Source organism: Lepisma saccharinum, chromosome 1 (assembly GCF_977018435.1).
Source record: "Lepisma saccharinum chromosome 1, izLepSacc3.1, whole genome shotgun sequence".
NCBI classification, from domain to species: domain Eukaryota; kingdom Metazoa; phylum Arthropoda; class Insecta; order Zygentoma; family Lepismatidae; genus Lepisma; species Lepisma saccharinum.
In genome coordinates, this window is record NC_139229.1 from 137,303,492 (window position 1) to 137,325,437 (window position 21,946).

A 21,946-nucleotide genomic window follows, 5' to 3' on the forward strand; every position below is an offset into this window, starting at 1 on the left:
CTCCCCCTCTCTCTCTGTCTCTCTCTCTCTCTTTTCCTTTATCTCTTTCTCTAACCTCATAGACATGTACATAATCTCGGCATCCAAAAATATGCAAATATGTATCTTCTCTGTGGTTCTTTCAAAATCCTGACTAGGGAATCATGCTAATTCACTGAAAATGATTCAAGATCATCATCTGCCTTTCAAATACAATATATAGTACTTTGCACACAGTGGCTTCAATTCCAATGAATCAATAATCACGTCAAAGCTATTTAACAGGTTTAAAATATCGGTACTACTTTTAATAACACTAACTAATGGAAACCAACTAAAGAATGGGAACATTGTTTAAAAGCATGTGTGGCTTTTACCCGAATTATCATCATGTGACGTCATAGAGTATGACGCAATCTCCCGGGTCAAGCTTACATGAGAAAAAAATGGGCCAAAACTCGAAACCTGTTAACGTTAGCTAAAATCTCATTGCAGATTATGAAGGCGCACGTCAATTTACGTGTTTTATCTCCAATAAGTCTAGATCTATTTTTTACAGTTGGCGAAAGACAATCGGTGGTCAAGATGTATAACAAGTGGAAACTTTTGCATGTAAAAATACGTAGAACATAAAACGCATGGTAAAATAACCTGAATAGAGTAAAAACCCTTTAACTCATAGGGTTGTTGGACTTAATCTCGTCGTCGAAATTCCTGGGTTCAAGTCCGGGATGTGTTTTCCTTTTCAGTGCCCTTTCATCAATTACATTTAATTATCACTCATCCTCATCGTCGCGATCAGCTAGAAATAGAAGAAAAGCAACATAAAATAACACGTAGAGGGTTGCATAACGTACAGTCATTGGCACTCTTGGGTTGTAACGATTACATTCAAAGTTAATGGGATTGTTACAACCCAGAAGTTTCCGCGACTGTACCACTTGTCGGTCATGAATCCTTGTCACACCTTCAATCTGACTTTAGAAAACGTCCAGTAAGAGCCAGTTGCATGTCTAACAAAGATCGGAGAAACAAGTCATTATTTACTTTATTTAATTTCATTCGAATATATATAGAGATTATTTTAGTTTTCTAAGTCCACTTTATGCACGGATAGGCTAATTCGGACTAATTGGAACTGGACTTACAGTTTATAGTGGGATCCGAACCACTATATGTCGCCACTAGCTATCGATTCTGGTATTCCTTGATTACAACGATTACGACGTTATCACTACACCATCGAGGAGATGTTAGGGAATATATAATATGATGTGTGTTCTTATGAACATCCCTGTATAATACCACTGAGCTCAAAAATGAAGAGAGATTTCTTGTATTTAATTGCCTCACATTTTGAAAATTTAGAACTCATCTCAAATTTCCTTTCTTCATTCCAGGTAAGACGAAAATTCAGTTTCCAGCTTTGAAATGAAGTAGAGGAATGCATTGATTTCACTGGCGGATGAAAAGAGAGTGAGGATTGTAAGATCCCCTCGTTTCTCTGAAACTCTATAAATAAGGTAAGAAAAATAAAAAAGTAAATTGTCTCATGTTCTGCAGAATCCGTACTGGTTACAATGACTTAAACATAATTTACACGTATTGTATCTAATATATTCCCGGCAAATAGTTACTATTTTACTTCCCGAATGCTGAAATTGGGGGACGAAGTAATTAAAAACAGAGGAGGAGTGGATCTAGTGAAATACCGGGTGATCCGTTTAAGAAGTCAGAAAAGTAGACCGTTGTGTACAAGATGTTAATGTACGTATCTCTGAGGAGTTTGTTGTAATATATGCAGAAAGGATGTAAGTTCAACCTTCTGGCTGTGGTATTTTGCATATAACACTCGAAAATTTCACATCCCATACGATACATTGTGCGCTGTTGTGGCGTGACCACTATCTTTATCTACCATGAACGCTAGCACCACGCGGCTTAAGTCTGTAAACCTGCACTCACTCAAAACTTACATCCTTTCTGCATATATTACAACAAACTGCTCAGAGATACGTACATTAACCTATTGTACACAACGGGTTACTTTTCTGACCTCTCAAACGGATCACCCGGTATATAAAATAATTGGAAGTACTTTGGCAGGTGAGTGGAAAGATGAGGAGATCAACAGTTGAATTGACGTTTGTCAGGAAGACGATGTTCTGACATGAAGATCGAATTGAAAACAGGGCTTTGTTGTGGTGTATTGTTGTATGGGTGGGAAAACGTAGAATCTAGAAGCGTTTGTGATGATTTGGTGATGAACGGAAAGCATTAAATACAATGTTGCAAATTGCCGCGTTTTCCCCTCCATGCACCCACTTCCCTCACGCGTTCATTGATCGCTCGAGTTCTTCTTGCGCAGAGACTTGTTTTCGTTCGCTTGCTCCAGAGATTCCCGAGATGGAGTGTGGATTGAAAGAGTGGGGGATGTGAATAAGTACCTGGACTGCAACATAGAGGGGCGGATTTTAAACGTAATGGATAGTAGGTAAATGAAGTGGTTATGACACATTACAGATGGAAGTAATGCTGGTGCTCGCAAAAGAGGACTGTGTTGAATGAGAATTATTTATGGTTTGTAAATATGCTGGACTCTCCTTTATTCGAATTCGGATAACTCGAATTATTCGGTAATTCGAACAGAAGTTTATTCCTCTTGAAACCATTTTTAATGATACATGTTTTTGTTAATTTGAATTTTGGATAATTAGAACTTTTTCGAATTTCAATTAATCAGAGTTCACTGTACATTATCTTTTCTTCACGTACAATTACGATATTAAATATGTTTATATATATTATTACAAACTTTCTCGCTGAAAGTTTTTACGTGATCAAATGGAACGGAAGTTAGCCAGCAACAATATTTTACATTGCATAAATGGAAAATGTTTGCAATTCTCGGAACATTTTACATTCTTACTTCAAATGCTTAGACATTTTGTGTATAAAATATCTACTGTAACCATCAATGAACGATAAGAATGTTTCACTATTTTTTTAACACTCTTGTATTACTTCAATCATTTTGTACAGTTTGAAGTGAAAAAAAAAACTTTCTTGTGAATTTCATGGAAACATGTTTTATTTTTTTTTATCTGAGTGGCCAAGAGTATATTTCAATTAAAAAATTACATCGTAATGTTCTTTACGTTAATTACTATTTTCTGGCATGTTTTCGGACTTATTATTGAAAGTTGAAATTGTACGTTTGGCAACACTGTAGGTATGTGGCGTGACTTTGACTGGACTACTTTGGTGCTGTTAATTGGATTGTGAGACGAGACAAGCCTTTGTCTTGTCTCGAAATTCCGAAACTGACATGACCAACGCATAAGAGTACATTTTTCGACGTTGTTTATTAGTACCATAAAACCGGATCAGAACTTCATGTTTTCGTTTTGCACTTCTTAATCCCAAGAATAGATTATTACCTGACAAGGTTTCTTCATACAGTATGAATTTCCGAGGAAAAAAATGTCATATCTACTAGTAAATATAATCATTTTCATATGTATCTGGAAATTAATGTAAATGAAGGTTTCACCAACAAATGTCAATAAAAATGTATGTTCAAAGTGTATAAACAGAGCATATAATTTGTGTGAAAGAGAAAAAACACGCTGTTTCATGCAACATTGTCATTCGTACAGACAAGAGTTTCAATCTTCCTCGCATACAGCGCCACCGCTATTCAGGCGATTTCGTGCAGTTTGCAACTTCGTAACAAGTTTGAACATGCAAGCGCGCCTTCCCGTCAAGCGGAATGCTGGCGTAAGTATTCTTGTAGACCTATCGCCTATCTATCAGCGTGTTCGAAATGGGCCACGTGAAGGAACTTAGTTCCTATCTGAAGGATGTTATTATAAATTTGGCCCTTAGAGGTTATTCGTTAAGAAAAATTGGACAAACAGTCAATAAATCACATTCCACAGTTCAATACATAGTAAACAAATTTAGAGAGGAAGGTTCAACACAGAATGTGCCGAGAAAACCAAAAGAGAGACGGTTGAAAAACGTGATGAACGCTTTATTTTAAAAAAGAGCGCGAGAAAACGCCCGACTAAGTGTTCCTCAGTTACGACCGTTCGTAGAAAATTTTGCTGGCAATATGATGTCCGATCAAACTGTCCGACGTGCCTTGTGGAAGCATGGATATCATGGCAGAATACCACGAAAGAGGCCGTATGTAAATAAGGTAAATCGCAGGAATAGACGTTCATTCGCGAAAGAGCACATTCACAAGGACCAGGAATTTTGCGATATGGTCAGTCGAGTCCAAGATTAATATATACGGGTCAGATGAGATAAATAGGGTCTAGAGAAAATCAAATAAGACAATGATCACATTAACACAGTTCCAACAGTTACGCGTAAACACGGTGGTGGTTCATTAATGATTTGGGGCTGTATGTCGTCCAAAAGTGTTGGTACCATCCAGTTTATTGATGGTATCATGGATTCATATGTCTATTTGGACATATTGAAGAACAATGTAAAGCAGAGTGCCCAAAAAATGGATATGCCGCCTATCTACATATTCCAAGAAGGCAATGACAGTAAGCATAAGGCGCGAGTTAACATGAATTGGCTAATATGGAATGTGCCCAAACTACTACAAACACCAGCTTACAGTCCAGACTTAAATCCCATTGAGCATTTATGGGCAATTTTGAAGAGGCGAGTCCATAAAACAGGAGTCAAGTCGAAACAAGAGTTGAAAAGTGTTGTGCAAGTCGAGTGGAATAAAATAAGCTCTGAAACATGTCGGAAACTGGTTAATTCTATGAAGAACAGGTGTCAAGCAGTAATTAAAGCCAAAGGATACGCATCAAAGTATTAGAACTGTCAGTCAATTTGCTCTGAATATACTTTTTTCTTATATATTATTAAGTGTACGAATAGAAAAGTTGTACAAAAAATGGCATGTTTCTCTTTCAGTTTCATTTAATTTATTATTGTCATTGGTTATACAGAATTTGGTACGATTTTATGTTCCTAATGATATTAGTTATTGAATAGTAAAGAAACATTTTCAAGGGTGTATTTCCTTTCAGATATTATAGCATTTGTTTTGAAAATCCGTGTGTACGAATAAGAATGTTACATACTGTAAGCCAACAGCTGAGTTTTCCAAACGTATTCTTTATTTTGCACCTGCTTTCCGCTATTTGTTAGTTGATGAAGGGACACCCGCAAAAGAGCGTTCATGTCTAGACAGGAACTCGAACACTGAACCAAAACATCGCTAGTCGATATTTCTCCAAATACATTTCGCCGCCCTGATTACATCCGAGATCCTCGGTGGCCAATCGCCAAAACAAGACGCAGCATCAACCGATACCAGGAAGGACTTTCACTGCGTTGTTACACTCGGAGGAAAATTGGAAAACAAGAGAGACAACGCAGAAAATGCGAGATAAGAGAGATTGTGGTCCAAGCCTTCCAATTATAATTCCAGCGATGAGATGTGTCGGAGGGGAAAACATTCTGTATGCAAATCACGAAAGGATCGAAGCAGTGGAGAGATCAGCGTGAAGTTCAAAACATAAATTATAACCTCGATCCCATAGGCCCGAGTAATACCGATCCAGGCGGGAATTAAATCGAGACTCTTGCAGTGGTGTTTTGCTATCGGCTCCATCTACGTTTCCCATCGTGCGCGGGGAAATTTCCATTAGGATGCAGGAACGAGGTGGGACAACGTGCGGAGAGAGATAAAGAAGACGACGGATTTTAATTCAAAGAGATTGAAACAAATTTGCCAAACGTAGCCTTCGTTCCGCTGCGAAAATAATTGCAAGGACTTCCGTGGAACGTACAAACGTTCCTGCCAGTCTACTGAATTTGCTGCAGCCGTAACTAATTTGGAATTCCTAAATTTTTCTGGTTAAGTTGCTCTTTCTGTTATTTCCTGAACAATTTAATCTACTTTCAAGATACAGCGTGATCTTTGATTATTTCTAGATTTAACTCTAAAATTATAGGCTTAGGAAACTTAGAAAGTTCTTTGATTGAAGTAAGTTCATTAATTAACTTAGAGAAAATAGTTTCCTAAGAAACCCTACGAGAATATCTTGAGAAATGGAATCATTCCGTTTACTGATAGTTACACTGAATTGACATCAGTGGAGCACTGAGAGACATGTTAGTGAGATTGGTGTCCTTTTAGAGTTTATTTTCGTTATAAAAGTTAATTCTCTACTCGGAATTGAAATTTACTTGTACAGCACTGTGCAATGTGCCCGCACCGGGAATCGAAACTAGGACCCCGTTGATTACAAGACAGCAACAACACTGGCTCGGTTGACGAGCGGTTCGAATCTTGGCCTGGGCATGGCTGTTCTTTATGAGTGTATCTTCATTATATCATCACTCATCCTCATCTTCGTAATTAGTCAAAGGTGGCAGAAAAACGAAGTAAATTAAACCAAATCAAATCAAAATCGGTAGCCGAGCACGTTAAGTGGTCGACTTTCGGTATTGGCACCAAAGTTTCCGGGTTCAAATCCCGGAATGGGCATGGGTGTTCGGCGTGACTGTACTTTCATCAGTTTCATCATATTATCATTCATTCTCGTCGTCACGATTAGTCAAAAGTGGCAGAAAATCGACGCTACGTAACATAAATACAAGGCAGAAACTTTATATGCTACAGTTTTCATGAGCCCCTTAGGTTTTCTTGAAGAGAGAAGGACTTTATTCTTAAATTGCTGCATATTGCATTCAGAATGTTTTTCAGCAGTTAAAACCTCATGTTCCCGCCTCTTAAATAATCCTGGCCGCCCTTAGCATAGTTCCAGAAGTAACGTGAACTTACTTCCTTTCTGTTCCCTCAAAGTTTCTAAAGAGGTGAATATATTTTTCTCCCATTAAAGAATATAATATCCCTTAGGAGCGACGGGATCGAACTAGGGACCTTTAGATGTCCCTCGGATGGCGATAGCTCATTTCATCATTCATACTCGCTTGGCATTCTTATGCAAGAGGCAGAGAGTGAATGGCATGGCATAGCAAATCAATACACAATACACACAAATTGGATTTTAGTCTCCCTAAGATTTTTTCAGCATGGTGAAAGTTACCTGTTTCAACTAGGAACAGATGTTCTCAGTAGATATTGGTTCGTAGAATAGACATTTCCCAACAGGGTGTCGACGTGAAGAGTGACCGTTCAGAGGTTACTAACACAGCTCTGTCCCTCTGGTGTAAAGACTTTTTGTTCTCTCTTGACGGTCTAACCAATAACCTTTAACTGCCGCAATAACTAAATGAATGGCCCCAGACTATCACAATCCATACTCTTTATCCTCTAAGGATTGCTGACATGAATTCCGGGTCGATGCACCTGTTTACTTCTTTGAATTTGTTTATCACGCCGAGTAACCAACAAGATTAATGTAACTTCGTTACTCAGCAATCCTTAGATTCCTAGTGTCTGTTTCCTGTCTGGGATTCTGATAGCCAAGAATCGAGAGAAATTGTCTTTCTGTTTTAAAAAAATATATGGGTGTTATACGATATTTGAAGTTCACGCCACTTATTCAACTTTTGAATTAATGTAACCAATTGAGAATTGACTTTCCTGAAGTCTTGTGACATCGATTGAGACTTTTAAAAGACTCGCATTTCTCTGAATTAACTGATCAAAGTGACTTCCTTGTGAATTTATGATAATAACTGAGAAGGATGACTACTGGAATTCCGTGAACTAATCTAAGATTAGTGTACGAGTCACGAACGCTAGTTTCTTGATTCTAATCCATGATGGATGCATGAATTTTATCACCATCGACCATGTACACTACAAAAAAAAGTTCATTCGAGAAATTACTGCCAATTGTCATTTCCATCCAACTACTGTAAATAAATGACATGACCGTTTTGAAATTATTAACGGCTATCGTATTAGTTACCCTAATTAATGTAATTTTGATGATTCAGTTTTTAAAACTACATTTAAGGTGAATGCAGATATTTCCCATGACTATTTGCAGTCACTTTAATTTTACATCATATGCCATTAGCCTCCATAGAGTGTTATTGTACTGAGAATGTTCGAGAGGGTGCTCTGCCTTGGTGATCATCTTTTTCAATTCTTGAGCCCCACCAAACTGGACTAGTATGGTGACGGGTACTCTGAATACAGGTTTCTTTGAACTTGAATATGCCGTCATTTTCTTGCTCTGACGTAACAGCGACACTGCACTGAAAGAAATGAAGTTTGAGTCTTACAATGAAGAGATTTCTGTTCTCCTGCCTCTATTTCTTATCAGCATCCAATTGCTGATCGTCTCTTGTCTGACATTTGAGTGACCTCGTCCAAAGACGCCTTTGACACCCTAAGAATATAATTGATGACGGAGCCTTTAGTATTACGCTCCAATCGAAACCTTTCTGTCATTTTTTCAATGGATCGAACCACGTAAGATGCATGAAACACGTATGTGCTACTTTCTTCTGCCGTAATGGAGAACTTGGTTCCTTGTAGTTAACTGGGGCGCAAATCACCTTCTCTATCCTACCCTGACATCCATTTATCTTCCAGCATCCATGACGCTCGAAGATAGCCACTCCAAATATCCATCTTATCCCCATTTTTCATCCATATTGATGCCTGCCCCCGGACTGAGATAAGGGTTCGTCTCCTTCATCCCCTGTGTTCCGTGTTATCTGTCTCGGGAGATTCTAAAGGACTGCGACTCATTTTGTATCGATTCCCCTACTGTGGGTCATGAGAGACGATCTCGAGGGTCGTAGGCTCATGTACACCAGTTGTATACCAGTGCAGTTCTATCATTACGATTATGTCGAGAATCGTGTGTTCTACATTTCTGCACTGTGATATTTTTCTGTTTCGGCGATTCTGCTTTATTGGATGGGCGAATTCGGGTCGTGAAGATTCGGGTATCGAATCCCAAGTTACAGATTTGATATCGGAATTCGGATATTGGGAAGATTCTGGATTCCTGCGTCACCACTGGGATTTGCATATCATATCTGAGAAAATGATGATTCGGATATCGAATTCAGGTTTCGAGGATCCCGTGTCCAGGATTCGGGATTATAATATTGAATTCAGGATTCGGAATTAGGATATCGGTTTCAGGATTCATGATTTGAATATTGAATTGAAGTTCAATTAGGAAGTTGGAATTAGGATATCGAATACATGATTGGGAATTCGGATATGAAATATACTATTCGGAATTAGGATATGGAATACAGGGTTTGAGAATAGGATATCGAATGCAGGATTGGGAATTAGTATAACAGGTCCATGATTTTGGAATCGGATTTCGAATACAGGATTTGACTATCGGGTGTAGTGTTTCTTATTCTAACATCGGATCCGACATTCTAGATTCGCATATTGGATGCAAAGTAGCATCAAAGTAGACAGGGGTGACAAAAATGTAAACGACAAATTCTCCCTTCCTTGGTGGAGATCTTATCGAAAACGTTTAGGATAGATTGGGCAAGTTGGTAGTGCTGGTGAACATGTAAGGCCTACCCTGCTGTCTTGCTTATTGTTGAAGCTACGCAAAAGTCTCATTAGTTTGTACATTTATACATAAGTGAACTTTTCAGTTACCTGTTAACCTTTCTATCAATTATATTATCATGTTGTTTTGGTCATCTTCATTCTCATCTCCAATTTCGACTTTTCTACTTCCGAACATAGAGTGAATAACGTAGCATAGCCTATGGTGGTGGGTTTGTAAAAGAGTGATTTGGTCAGTGGCACTAGATCTCGCGATGCTACTCATGAAGACCAAACCAGTCTTGGTGTTATTCTTTTCGCCAGCCCAACTGATGGCTGACCTCAATGCTGTTTATTTCTGCCAATCGCCTCCCTGAGTGTATTGCCTGGTAGGGCTGCAATATCATTTACGAAGTGGCGTTGGACGAGTAACATCAACTGTTCTGTGGCAACGTTTCGAAGCGTAACTATTCCTTGGAGTGTTTGTATGCTCAATGTTTACCAAACAACTAATCACTTAATTTTCATGAAGTACATTATTATTGACCTCGATGCGCAGGATACCATGAGTTTACAACAGGTTTGGCAATTTGCAGTGTACCCGACCCTCGTTTGTTTCTCCCGCGAGCAGCGTTCGGCTTCTCGGGGCACGAAAGAAAACGATGTAAGCCGAACACACGCTTTAAGCTTTCCAAAGATGATATGGGGCGTCTGTCCCGAATGTGTTCTTTACACTACCAAAAGCATCGTGCTTGCTAATTAAGGAAGAAAGTAATAAAGTGTTTCAACTTTGTGAAAGGCCTCCCGATCGTGCTTTGTAATCAAGGGGTCCCGGGTTCGATACCCCGTGGACGCACATAGTGGTTCGGATCCCACTTTAAACTGTAGGTCTAGTCGCGATTAGCCTTACTGTGCATAAAGTAAACTTAAAACTCTATATCGTATCATTCTTACGAATGACGGGATCGAACCTGCCACTCCCAATTGATTTATGGGTGATGTAGTTTAATTATCATTCATCCTCAGATGGTGAGAGCACTCGTCATGAGGACAAGTCTAATGCTAAGCAGCAAGAGGTAATCCTGAAACAAAATGCCATAACTAAAACAAATTGAAATGGCATATAGTCACTCTCGGGTTTTAGAACTTTCGAACCTGAATAATAATGGTGATGTTAGAATACATACCTGTCTAGACTTAGAAGATAGATGACCAAATCAAAGATCGAAGCATAAAATAATTCTGACTTTCTCCAGACATCTTCTTGCTTCTCAACCTAAGTCCAGGACTCCCAAAAGTACTCCTGACTGTCTCAAGTCAATTCCAAAAGTGTCTCTACCAAGCCTGCCTTCAGTCAACTTTCTGAAAATCAGAAGAAAATAGTTACCTTTGTTGTTTCTAAAACAATTATCATTGGACCTATACTCTGTTCCGGGTGTCTCTGGAGCAAGCGAACGAAAGCAAGTCTCTGCGCAAGTAGTGATTCGAGAGAGCTCGACTAATGAGCATGTCCGAAGGAACGGGATTGCGTGGAGGGGTAAACACCACTGTAGCCACCAGCCTTTGTGGAAGCGTGTACTGCTTTGATCCCCGCCCGCTCACTTTCTCCCGTTATGCGCGGCCTTGCTCGAGAGAACAGAGTATAGATTTTTCAATACATCCAATTTCTGCATCAGTGGTTTAACTGAATATTCCTCGCCTTAATATTGCTATATTTTTAACTTCACCCTTTCTCAATTTGATTTATTCACTCCCCAACCTAGGGAAACCTTATGTGGCTGGTTATGAGGACTCATTAGGAAGTCATTGTCGCAACGTGGAAAAAAATACCCTCCAGAAGCACTATAAGAGATTTTGCCTTTTGTATTTGGCCGTGTTTTAGTTTTTCACAGTCATCGCACGTCTCCGGAACAATGGCCGATGAATGTGTCTGTGTCGATGGGGGGAGGAGGAAGGTTTGGAAAGTGTATGTCCACGGACTCTGTGTGAGTTCTCTCTCCGTTCCTTTTGGTTTCATTTTTAATAGAGGACGCAATCAGTGGAAGCGCACACGGCCCTTTCAAAAGAGAAGGCCGAGCTTTCATCCAGGCTTATGTGTGGAGTACACAATTAAAAAGCGCTTGTTTTCGCAGAATGAGAACGGATCCAGTATGGTCTGCTTTTGACATGAAGGTCATCTGTTGTCCGTTTTCTTCTTCCTCGCGCCTGGATTTCGTTACTCAAATATAGACTTTTGGTCAAAGGTTGGGAAATGCAAATGTTTCTTATAATTCTTCTATCCATGTGTATTAACCGAGTTGGTATAAAACGTAGTCAACAATGAGCTTCCAAACCTCTCTATCAGCAATTCTTATAGTCACCTTGTAAGCAAGGGATCCCGGGTTCGATACCCAATGGAGCCACATTTGCATAGTGATTTTGATCCGACTTTAAACTGTAGGTCCAGTCTCGATCATCGTTCCATCTCACAGTCGATTCATGTTCGTTCTTCTCTGATATAGCTTTCATCTCTCTGTACAGCTTCTTTTACTTTGTTAGAGCAACTAAAATTTACATTTTTTTACGTGTAGCCACCTTAGCCTCCCAGATATCTTAGTGGCAGTTGCTGTCACCTTGTATTCAAGGATCCCGGGTTCAATTCTTGATGGAGCCACATTGCACAGTGGTTCAGGTCCCACTCTAAACCGTAGCTACAGTCCTGAATGGCCCATCTGAGTATAAGTGTAACTAACAACAAAAATATCATCTAGCTATGTGAGCTTCGCTTTTAAGGGGAGGAGGGAGAATCTGGCCAAACAAATCAATACCCTCTTGGGATTACCACCGAGTCAGTGACAGCGAGTGATGGTTGGCTTTGGCACACCCTGAAATAGTGTTAGCCTATCCTACCCAAATAAAAAATCTCATACACAAAAAGGTAGAGAAACAGAAGTACAAGGAATGAGAGGAAGAAAGACAGAGATTATTAAAAGAGAAAAAGAAAGAGACAGGTACAAGGAAAAAGAAAGAAAGAGATGAAAGAATCGGACAGAAATAGTAGGTGATAGAAACATAGAGCAGGAGAAAAAGGAAAGTAAGAGACGGGGAAGCGAAGATAGAAACGGAAAGAGAAACAGCGAATCATTCATTATAGCTTTCTCTTGGATAACGTTCTCTTAGAGAACGTTCGCGTTATACATGCAGAAATATGAAACATTTTGTTTCTTAAAGCCAAATCCACAAGAACGTTGAATTTTCGCGGTATTTGTCATTTGAACCCCACATTCCCTAAGTGTGCCTTCACGGCACGGGGAACTTTACCTTACCTTGAACACAAAATGTGTTGAAATTTGCGGAAGAAAGCTACAATTTGCATTTTCGTGTTGTTTCGAGATTTCGAATGAGAGAAAAATGTCTTCAGAACATGTCACTGCACATTCCTAAACACTTTCTTTCAGCAAGGAACATTATTCAGTGTTATCGCGTTTGCTACAAATCAAGGTCCCTTGATATAAATGTTCATTTCTGGCTACCTGCGCATGAGATAATGGATTTCAATGCTAGACCTAGACGGGGGATTCTAGTAATCCTCCACCGCAGCATATTTCAATTACTCACACGCTGCCGCAAGCACATCTTGACTTGTTTCAAGCTGATTACGTTATCCGGAGACCAATAAAACCGCAACAAAGGACCCGCGGAGCGAGTACCGGCGGCGTCACCCTAATAAGACAAGGCAGTGATGGGTGTCACGGATGAGAACTCGCTTTGATGCTTTGCAGGGAGTGACTCACTCCATTCATTGCAAATTATTAACACTGATTGAATTCCAGGTACGGAGAATCATGTAATTATCTGGACGTAGAACCCTCCCACACCACTCCTTCCTCCTCTTTGCGAGGGAGTGTTCGCAATTAAGAATCTTGATTGCGACTGATTGGGACACTTCGACGCCAGAAAGGATCTTCGCAGGATGCTCTTGAAACAAAGCAGCAAGACGGCAGCAGCTTCCATTTCTGCTAATTGCTAATCTCCCCATCCCCTCTTTCTCCGCCTAACACACGCCCCTGTCGTTTGCGAGTTTAATGAAAGATTACCTAATTGAATTTCGAGAAGGTGCAGACGCATTCTTCATTTAGTTGCTGGTTTCCTCTTTATTTTTACCACCCGGTCTCTTGGACCACCAAAATGGCGGTGCTGCCTTTTGCGGAGGCTTAAGTAATTAAGGAGGGCGCCTGAATCGAATTCTCGAAGGCGCCTGGTGGAAAAAAGAAACCTTGCTCCGAAATCTTCTCTCGCACTCAACAATCGCCGGGCCCCTTTCCTATCAATACCCCTGAGAGAGAGAGGAGGGGGGGAGTCCCTTCGGTGCTGAGGTTCAATGGGGTGTTTGGGCTCCTTTGCGGCGGAACAATACAAAAGCGCTGGAGGTGGTTGAGAATGTAGTTCCCAGTTCGGCATTACGAAATTGAATTTCGACGCGATAAGGCGAAGTTTGGTAGGTACTTTCGAGTCCAAACCACACAACACAACAGTACTCCAGCAGATATATAGTTTTAAGTCCCATTGCAGTTCTGTGTTGAGATCTCTAATTTGCTGAGAGATGGCGTTATACAATTTATTGCTGAAAGTCACAACACAAGGAAACAATTGGAAATTTAAGTGTAATGTATCATGCAGAATTTTCTGGAAATGTAATAACTAGAACTCTCACTGCAAGTGTTCTGAAATCGAACAATACAGCACTATGTGCAAACAGCAAAAACCTGGCTCTCAGTCATGTTTCACTTCGAATGAGCTTTCATGACGTGCGTGAATCCAGCGACAAATGATATTTATTTCAGTAGACTCTATTTTTTAAGGTTCCCCACAAATAATAATCGCACGGCAACGAAAACCATTGACTTTTAACGGTTTAGTATGCAAAGTAATCTTGATACAGTGTTGCACATTCAAAACCTCCAAACGATAACGAGCGAAGCAAAACGATTTCGAGGGTAAATTTAAGCGGGACGTCACTGGTCGAAAATGTCGGCATCTTTGCTAGCGCCGCCCGCCACACGCACGGTATCTCGTATTAAAATAATTAAATCAAGAAGACTTAGGTGGGCAGGCCATGTGGCACGAATGGAAGAGGAAAGAGGAGTTTACAGGATTATTGTTGGGAGGCCTGATGGTAAGAGATCATTAGGAAGGCCAAGACGAAGATGGAGAGATAACGTTGTAATGCTCCTAAAGAAATCGGTGGGCATGGAAAAGAGTGGATAGATGTTGCTCAGGATAGGGACAGATGGAAGACCTGTGTTGCTACAGCCACAAACCTTCGGGTTTAAGAAGGCTAGAGAGTTGTTACTTAGTTAGTTCTTTTAAGATATCCGCTTTCTATACCCGGGCCACGCTATATTCACAGCGCAGAGCGGTTATTTTGAGAAAATCCTGTTTTCCTGCTGCTGCTTCGGGGAGATTCTAATGTTGCCAATTGTTGCCCAACCAGGGGGTCAGAGGTAGGCCTAATTGACTGTTTTCTTCATAGAAAACAAGTTTCTTCATAGGTAAACGCAGCAATATCGGGTCACTGCCATAAAGGCGCCGAGACTTAGGTTGGCCTGACTCTAGTGAATGAATTTTTAGTCGATGAAAAACACGAAGCAGCCAAGATTTACGAGCTTGCTTGGTTTATCCTCGGTCCTTCCACACTCTGTGTTCTTGCAGTCTTCTCTTTCTTTTCCATTCCTGTCAAAAATACTCTATCAGCATGTAAAACAGAATCCCTTTATATCTGACCACACGTAGCAATATGGTCCGAGCGGGTTCCCTTTCGACTCCTCATATCCAGTACACTTCCCAAGGGCTGTCGCGAATTCACTGCGTGGGCCTATGATGTGCCCCATACTATGTGGCGGACCTTTGAGGGCCGCATATTCACACTTCTTTAAATGTATATCCACCAACTTATTTCCATTGCTTCCTTTATGTGAATTTAAATTTATTTTAGTCTGCAAATGAAATTTAATTGTTATTAAATAGCTGACTGCATTTCTACTGTAAATAATAATATTAAAAAAAACTTTCAATCCAATCAAGTAATAAAAATATAGCTCACGAGTTATGACATTAATTCTAGCAGATGACGCAATTGTGTAATATCACAAAGTGGTTATTGACTGACCTGTAGATTTTTGGTTCCTAAAAGACTCTTGGTTGGAATGTTGAGATGTTGGGTATTATGATCCAGCTTTATTTTATCATGTTTGAGTATTTTCCGGAACTGTAATTGGACAAAGTAGATTCGAGAATAATATTAGTATTCCCTGTAGTGTTTATTTTAATGTGTGGCGTACATAGGGTCAATGTTAGTAGTAGCAGAGTTCAGTGATAAACGAAAGAATACATGAACAGCAGTGTACACTATGTCCCGGGAATCCCTGGAGTAAGGGAACGAAAGCAAGTCTCTGCGCAAGTAGTGACTCGAGAGGGCTTGACGCTCGAACGCGTGAGAGGGGAAAACGTGGCTGCAGCTACCTACTTCGCTCCAACCACTCGCTTTCTGCCCTTCTCTGACGTCATTCCCGGCTTTGCTACACAGATTCACGAGATAGGGTGTAGATGCCTAAGGCATTGGATTATAGCTTCTACAGTTTACCCCATGTCAGGTGGACTCAGTGTAAACCACCTACTAAGTCTCAGAGTTTGCGCAAAGGGGCGAAGGATCATTTTTCCCATAAAAAGAAAACACACAAAAACTGAGAGACACCAGGAGTGAATTTGTTTTTGTCGTGCAATTGACGCACACGGTGTCATTATACGCTTCAAGTTTTGTATTTTTTAATCGTTACGTGGAACTCGAACTGAACGATTTTCAATTCTGCTTCATACATTTCCTTAGCATTTCAACTTGTAGAGAAATGTGGTACGAAATAGTATCATGATCATGACACATACTTATACAGCCGGCCTCTGTGGCGGAGTGCACACAGCGCGCCACGACGCCATCGGTTCCAGATTCGAGTGCCGGCCTATGCATGCTAGTTCTTTGGAAGTGTCCCTTCATCAGTTTCATCATATCGTCACTAATCCTCACCTTCGCGATCAGCCAGAATCGTCAGAAAAGCGAAGTAATATAAACCAAATCAATCAATTAAATTAAAATGTTGTGCTGTTTTTGGTTTTTTTTTTTTTTTGTTGTTGCATGCCCCTGCCTGATGCTATTTTCTTATTTAAAGACGTTGTCATTATTTTATACAGGAGCCTCGTATATACCTTATTGATTGACTTTTGTTCGTGGACACATCAGCATCTACATCATCATCATTGTGTAATACCTACATACAATACAGCTCATACTTACTGCTATGTTCTGCATGGATTTTCCACACTACACAATACTCTATCCTGTAGCAGTTCTATACAACACCATTTTGATCCTGGTGTACCCTGAGGCAGAAAACAACATCAGCGTGTGTCTGGAGGGGAAACAAGTGCATTGCCTACCCGCATTGCATCCATCCTTCCGCGGCATTATTAAACTGCCACGAGGACATGCATTGCAACAATCACACTTCATGAATTGCAAATTCATGCATGTTTGACATTGTTGCTAATGCGTAAAGCTTCCCTTTGCGTTTTAATCTTTTGTCAAGTCATTGTTAATTGTTAATTTTTCACAAGAAGTCGTTACGTAATGTCCACAGTTTTAAATTCAAACAGTGGATACTTCGTCTGTATCCCGAATTGTCCTGCACCACGAAAGTAGATCATTAATCATGTACGCACAGTGAACTGCAAATTGTTCTTTACCGTATTCATTAACTTAATTTTATTCAAGTGCACCTCGATCAATAGAATCCTATCCTGTGCAAGCACATATATGTGTAAAGGAAAATATTACGGCATTTGTGGTTATATGTAAAAAGAACAGTTACATTTTTTTTCTATATGTTGGGTGCTTGTGTAGTTATATTTGCTCTTCCTGCATTTCATGGTCGTCTAAAGGGAGCTTCAAGGGGTATCACTTGGCACCTACCTGGAACATAGAACAATTGTTATTATTATCATTCTTAGCCTATTATTAATTTATCTTAAATGTGTGTATTTCTTTTCTATATTCCTGTTTTTATTTGTTCCTTCTTCAGATTGTCTCCTTTCATCGCACGTTTTAAAATCTACTTCTTCTTGACTACTACATTTTGTTGATGATTTTATTTAGTCCCTCTTCTCTTCCGTTTCTCTGTCTAGCTTTCTTCTTTATTCCCCCCTGTCTCTCTCTCTCTCTCTATTCTTATCTATCTCGTTTTCTCTTTCTTTTTCTCTTCTCTTTTATTTCTTCCTTCTCCTTTTCTTTCATCGACTCACCCCCCTTTTTCTCGAGATTCTCTTACTTCTCTCCTTCTCTCTGTATGTGTGTGTGTGCTTCTTATGTGTGGTTTAGGAGGTGATGAGAAGCCAATAAATGTTTTGACCAATCTAACAGCCGTAAAAAAGCACAAATTTGTACATGAAATCTTGATAGCAGCTAGACAAATAGAAGGGCTGGTCTGGAATGGCTTTGGAGAGAAAATGTTTATGAACGATCTGACCAGTAAACAACAGAAACTTTTGGATACGTACATGTACACTACCGACAAGAAGTTTAAGACCACCAGGAAAAAGTGCCAAAAATCTATGGAAATGAATGTATTTCGTAATTAATGTACAAGAAACAGATGTAAGAATCTGCTTGGCAATGTACAAACATAGGTACATCCACTATACATACTAATGTCACCTCATATTTTGCTTTCATCAATATGTCCGCCATGGGCCTTAATGACAGCAGCGCAAACACGTGGCATGCGCTCCAATAGTGTTTCCAGATAGGATGGTTGAATGTTACGCCAGGCATCGTTGATGAATTCCCATAGCTGTTGAGTGTTGCTGTGTACCTTCTTCCTGATGTCCCTTTCGATTTGGTCCCATACCAGTTCAATTGGTGGAAGATCAGCAGACCGTGGTGACCACGTCATGAGAACTAATGTCCCTTCTGTTGCCTTGCGTTCCAAATACCGCGTGCACAATTTGGATGTATGTTTGGGATCATTATCTTGTTGAAAAATAAACCCATTACCAACAAGACGACGACCAGAGGGGATGGCATGGTGCTCCAATATCTGATGATAGGCTACCCTTCTTTTACCAATGTTCCCTGAATTTTATGAAGGTTTCCGGCAAAACATCCCCACACCATTACACTTCCACCCCCATGTTTCACTGTGGGAACAAGACACTCTTCTTTCATTCTCTCGCTGACCTTTCGACGCACAAAAATTCGCCTATTGATGCCAAATAATTCGTATTTGGATTCATCGGTCCAGAGTACCCGTTTCCAGTTATCCACAGTCCAACCTTGGTGCGTTTTAGCCCAGGCCAATCATTTAGTCTTGTCCACACATCGTAACAATGGCTTTTTAGCAGTTACTCTGCCATGCAGCCCTTCTTCACGGAACCTATTCTTCACCGTTGACACAGACACACGCGTCACTCTGCTGTTATTCAGGGAAGCAGCGATGACTGGTGCTGTTAGGCGCCTGTTCCATTTGCTAGTTACTGTAATATATCTATCGTCAGCTGCAGACGTTACACGAGCTCTTCCACTACGTGCACGGTCAGCATGACTGTTGGTTTTACGGTATCTGTCCAATGCACAATGAACACCAGTCTTGGAAATTTCAGTTTTCTTGCTATTTCGCGTTGCGAATAACCTTCATTTTTCAGTGCACATATCACAGCACGCTTTTCAATCGAAATCACCTGTTCCCTACGATGACGGGCCATTTCACACAGCTCCACTTACCTTGCACACCTCAAACACAATAATGGGCTCGCAATGTCGCCTGCAAGAACAGCAACTGACCCTGAGCCACTGATAAGGATGCGCATGAGGCTGGCTACCGTACTGACCGGTTTCACGCACACAGCTGCAATGTTGCCAGCTTCAGCAACGCTTTTGTCACTTTCCATTTTGCCAACCACATACTACACGTTCGGCAAAAAATTGGTTTCGCGTCTTGCGAGGTTCAAACTAGACTACATTGCATTTTCCATGTGTATCATCGTCATGTCTTTCTTGGACAGGAACCGTTGGTTCCATACAACACTCCATACTGATTTTTTGGCCGTTTTTCATGGTGGTCTTAAACCTTTTGTCGGTAGTATATGTAAAAGGGCAAGGATGTCGAATCGACCCTTCCTACTACAAATATGTATGATACATCGTTGGAAAGTGTATGAATCAAGGATTCCAGAAATTTAGGATTTATAGTGAGGAAAGAATTGTAAATGGAAAAAAACATAGTTTTTAGTTTGAGAAACCTCCATTAAAAATGAAACATAATGAGCCTAATTTGCGTGAATATGTAAGTTAAATGCCTAATTTGTTATGTATGGGTTGTTGGGTTTAGTTATCTTAGCATAAATAATACATTTACAGAGTATTTATGCTAAGAGAACCAAACGGACCTAACCTAACAATGTAGGCATTCCTCGAGAAACGTCACAACGCAAGGTTGTCTCACGTTGTGCGATAAGGAAGACAAGTGAAGTCAGGGTCTCCCTTATCGCACAACGATCAGACAACCTTGAACAATAATATAACCAAAAACCATGTATTTCCCAAACAAATTGAAGAAAACAAATTAAAATAATGAAAACAATTTACAGCTGTTAAGAAATAGAAACTTCAATGTCCAAAAATAAAATGAAAATCATAAATACGGATGATAACACGAAACAACGAAAGTTGAATCCTACTGGAAATTAGCATCTATATCCACGTTAGGAACCAAAGTTCGACCTGGCAATACTGTGTGTTTACAACATGAATGTGGATACAGGAAAGAAACTATGGCATATAATGTAAGAAAGTTTGTATTATTTCACAGAACAGGAACATCTAATTGAAAAATATACAGTGCCAAATCGAATCTCGATTTAAGTCCTACGAGTGAATATATATATATATATATATATATATATATATATATACACACACACACACACACACACACACACACACACACACGCCGAAATTGTAAAACACAAAGGTCGATTGTGCAGTGTAGCCGAGACGGGAAGAGAGCGAGTGCGCGGAGCAAAGCAGCAGTACACTGCACTTCAAACGGCTGGTAGCTGCAGCGGCGTTTTGGTCTCCATGAACTCACTTCTCCTCTCACGCGTTTATTCGTCGAGCTCTCTTTAGTCACTACTTGCACAGAGACTTGTTTTTGTTCCCTGGAACACCTGGGACAGAGTTTAGGTGCCGACAAGCCCTCTTAATCAACATTATATAGCTAAGTTATGCAATAATCATAATCCTTAGATTTTTTCATTTTTAGAAATCCGAAAGATCCAAAGAATACAAAAAATAAATGAATTCTACGTTTAGATACATTGTGATACATCTACCATGTGTTACATTGAAGATATATCCTTTAGACACTGAAAAATGTATCGTTTGTATTCAGGTACTGTACATGCATTTTTCTATCTCTAGGTAAATATCGGCGACGAAGATGAATGATGATTATATCAAACTGATGAAGTCTGGGACTCGAACCTCGAACCTTCGTTGCCAATTTCAAGTTTCTATAATGGATATCCATTTTTATTCGTTGATCTGACTGGACTGGACATGGATGATATCTAATAGATGGGCCACTGCTGAGGTTCCGGAGGAGAATTGATAGGTATGGTTGGACGGACTGAAAGGCAGATTACATCCGGACAAGACAATGCTAAGGTTGCCAAACGTCACGTCGCGAGTCACAATGATTTTCTGTCAGTCCCAGGGTCACCCAAAGGAGTCGTCAATTTCCAAAATGGAAACCTTCAAAGAGGTTTCTGCCACCGCCACAGAGGTCGCTACGCGTGGCTTGATCCTCCGGAAGAAAATGGGAGGGAAAAAACAGACCAGATGCGATACGTTTTCTCTTCTCCGGGAAAATCTCCCGCGATTATCCGAGCGGAAGGACGGAGACAGAAGGGATGAGAACGGGGCGAGCGGGGAGGCTCGGAAACCGATTGAGGGGCCCATCCGAACGGCTCTTTTGAGAGCCTTTGTTTTTCTCGGAAACCGAAGGGAATGGAAACGGTTCGGTGCTTTTCCGTTGTTTTAATTCCTCCCTCCTCCCTCCGCGCTGTATGGGATGTCACCGGGGTGAAGGCCCCACATAAAAGATGGATGGATTGTGGTCTATCATCTGCACCGTTAGAAGTTACCGTCAAATTTACAATATCCGTCTGTAAAATTTTAACAATCTCTCTGTTAAGTTACAAAGAAAACGGATGTTACTGTTTCTTTCGTAAGCGTAGGCGCATTCATGTCGTCATGCTGTGGCTAGAATGAGAAGTTAACATGACGTCGGTAACCGATTGGAATAGTATAAACATACACACACATTCATACATGTTTATATATATATATATATATATATATATATATATATATATATATATACGAGGGGG

At 40.2% G+C, this 21,946-nt stretch overlaps 1 protein-coding gene across 1 annotated transcript in view; it reads left to right on the forward strand.

The window, feature by feature from the left end:
- Window positions 1-1,446: 1,446 nt before the first annotated feature.
- Window positions 1,447-21,946, forward strand: part of LOC146001523 (thyrotropin-releasing hormone receptor-like) — a 241,097-nt gene continuing 220,597 nt past the window's right edge. Inside the window, exon 1 of the mRNA XM_083138940.1 lies at window positions 1,447-1,502. The gene's annotated coding sequence lies outside the window, so the exon portion shown is untranslated. The remainder of the gene's footprint in view (window positions 1,503-21,946) is intronic.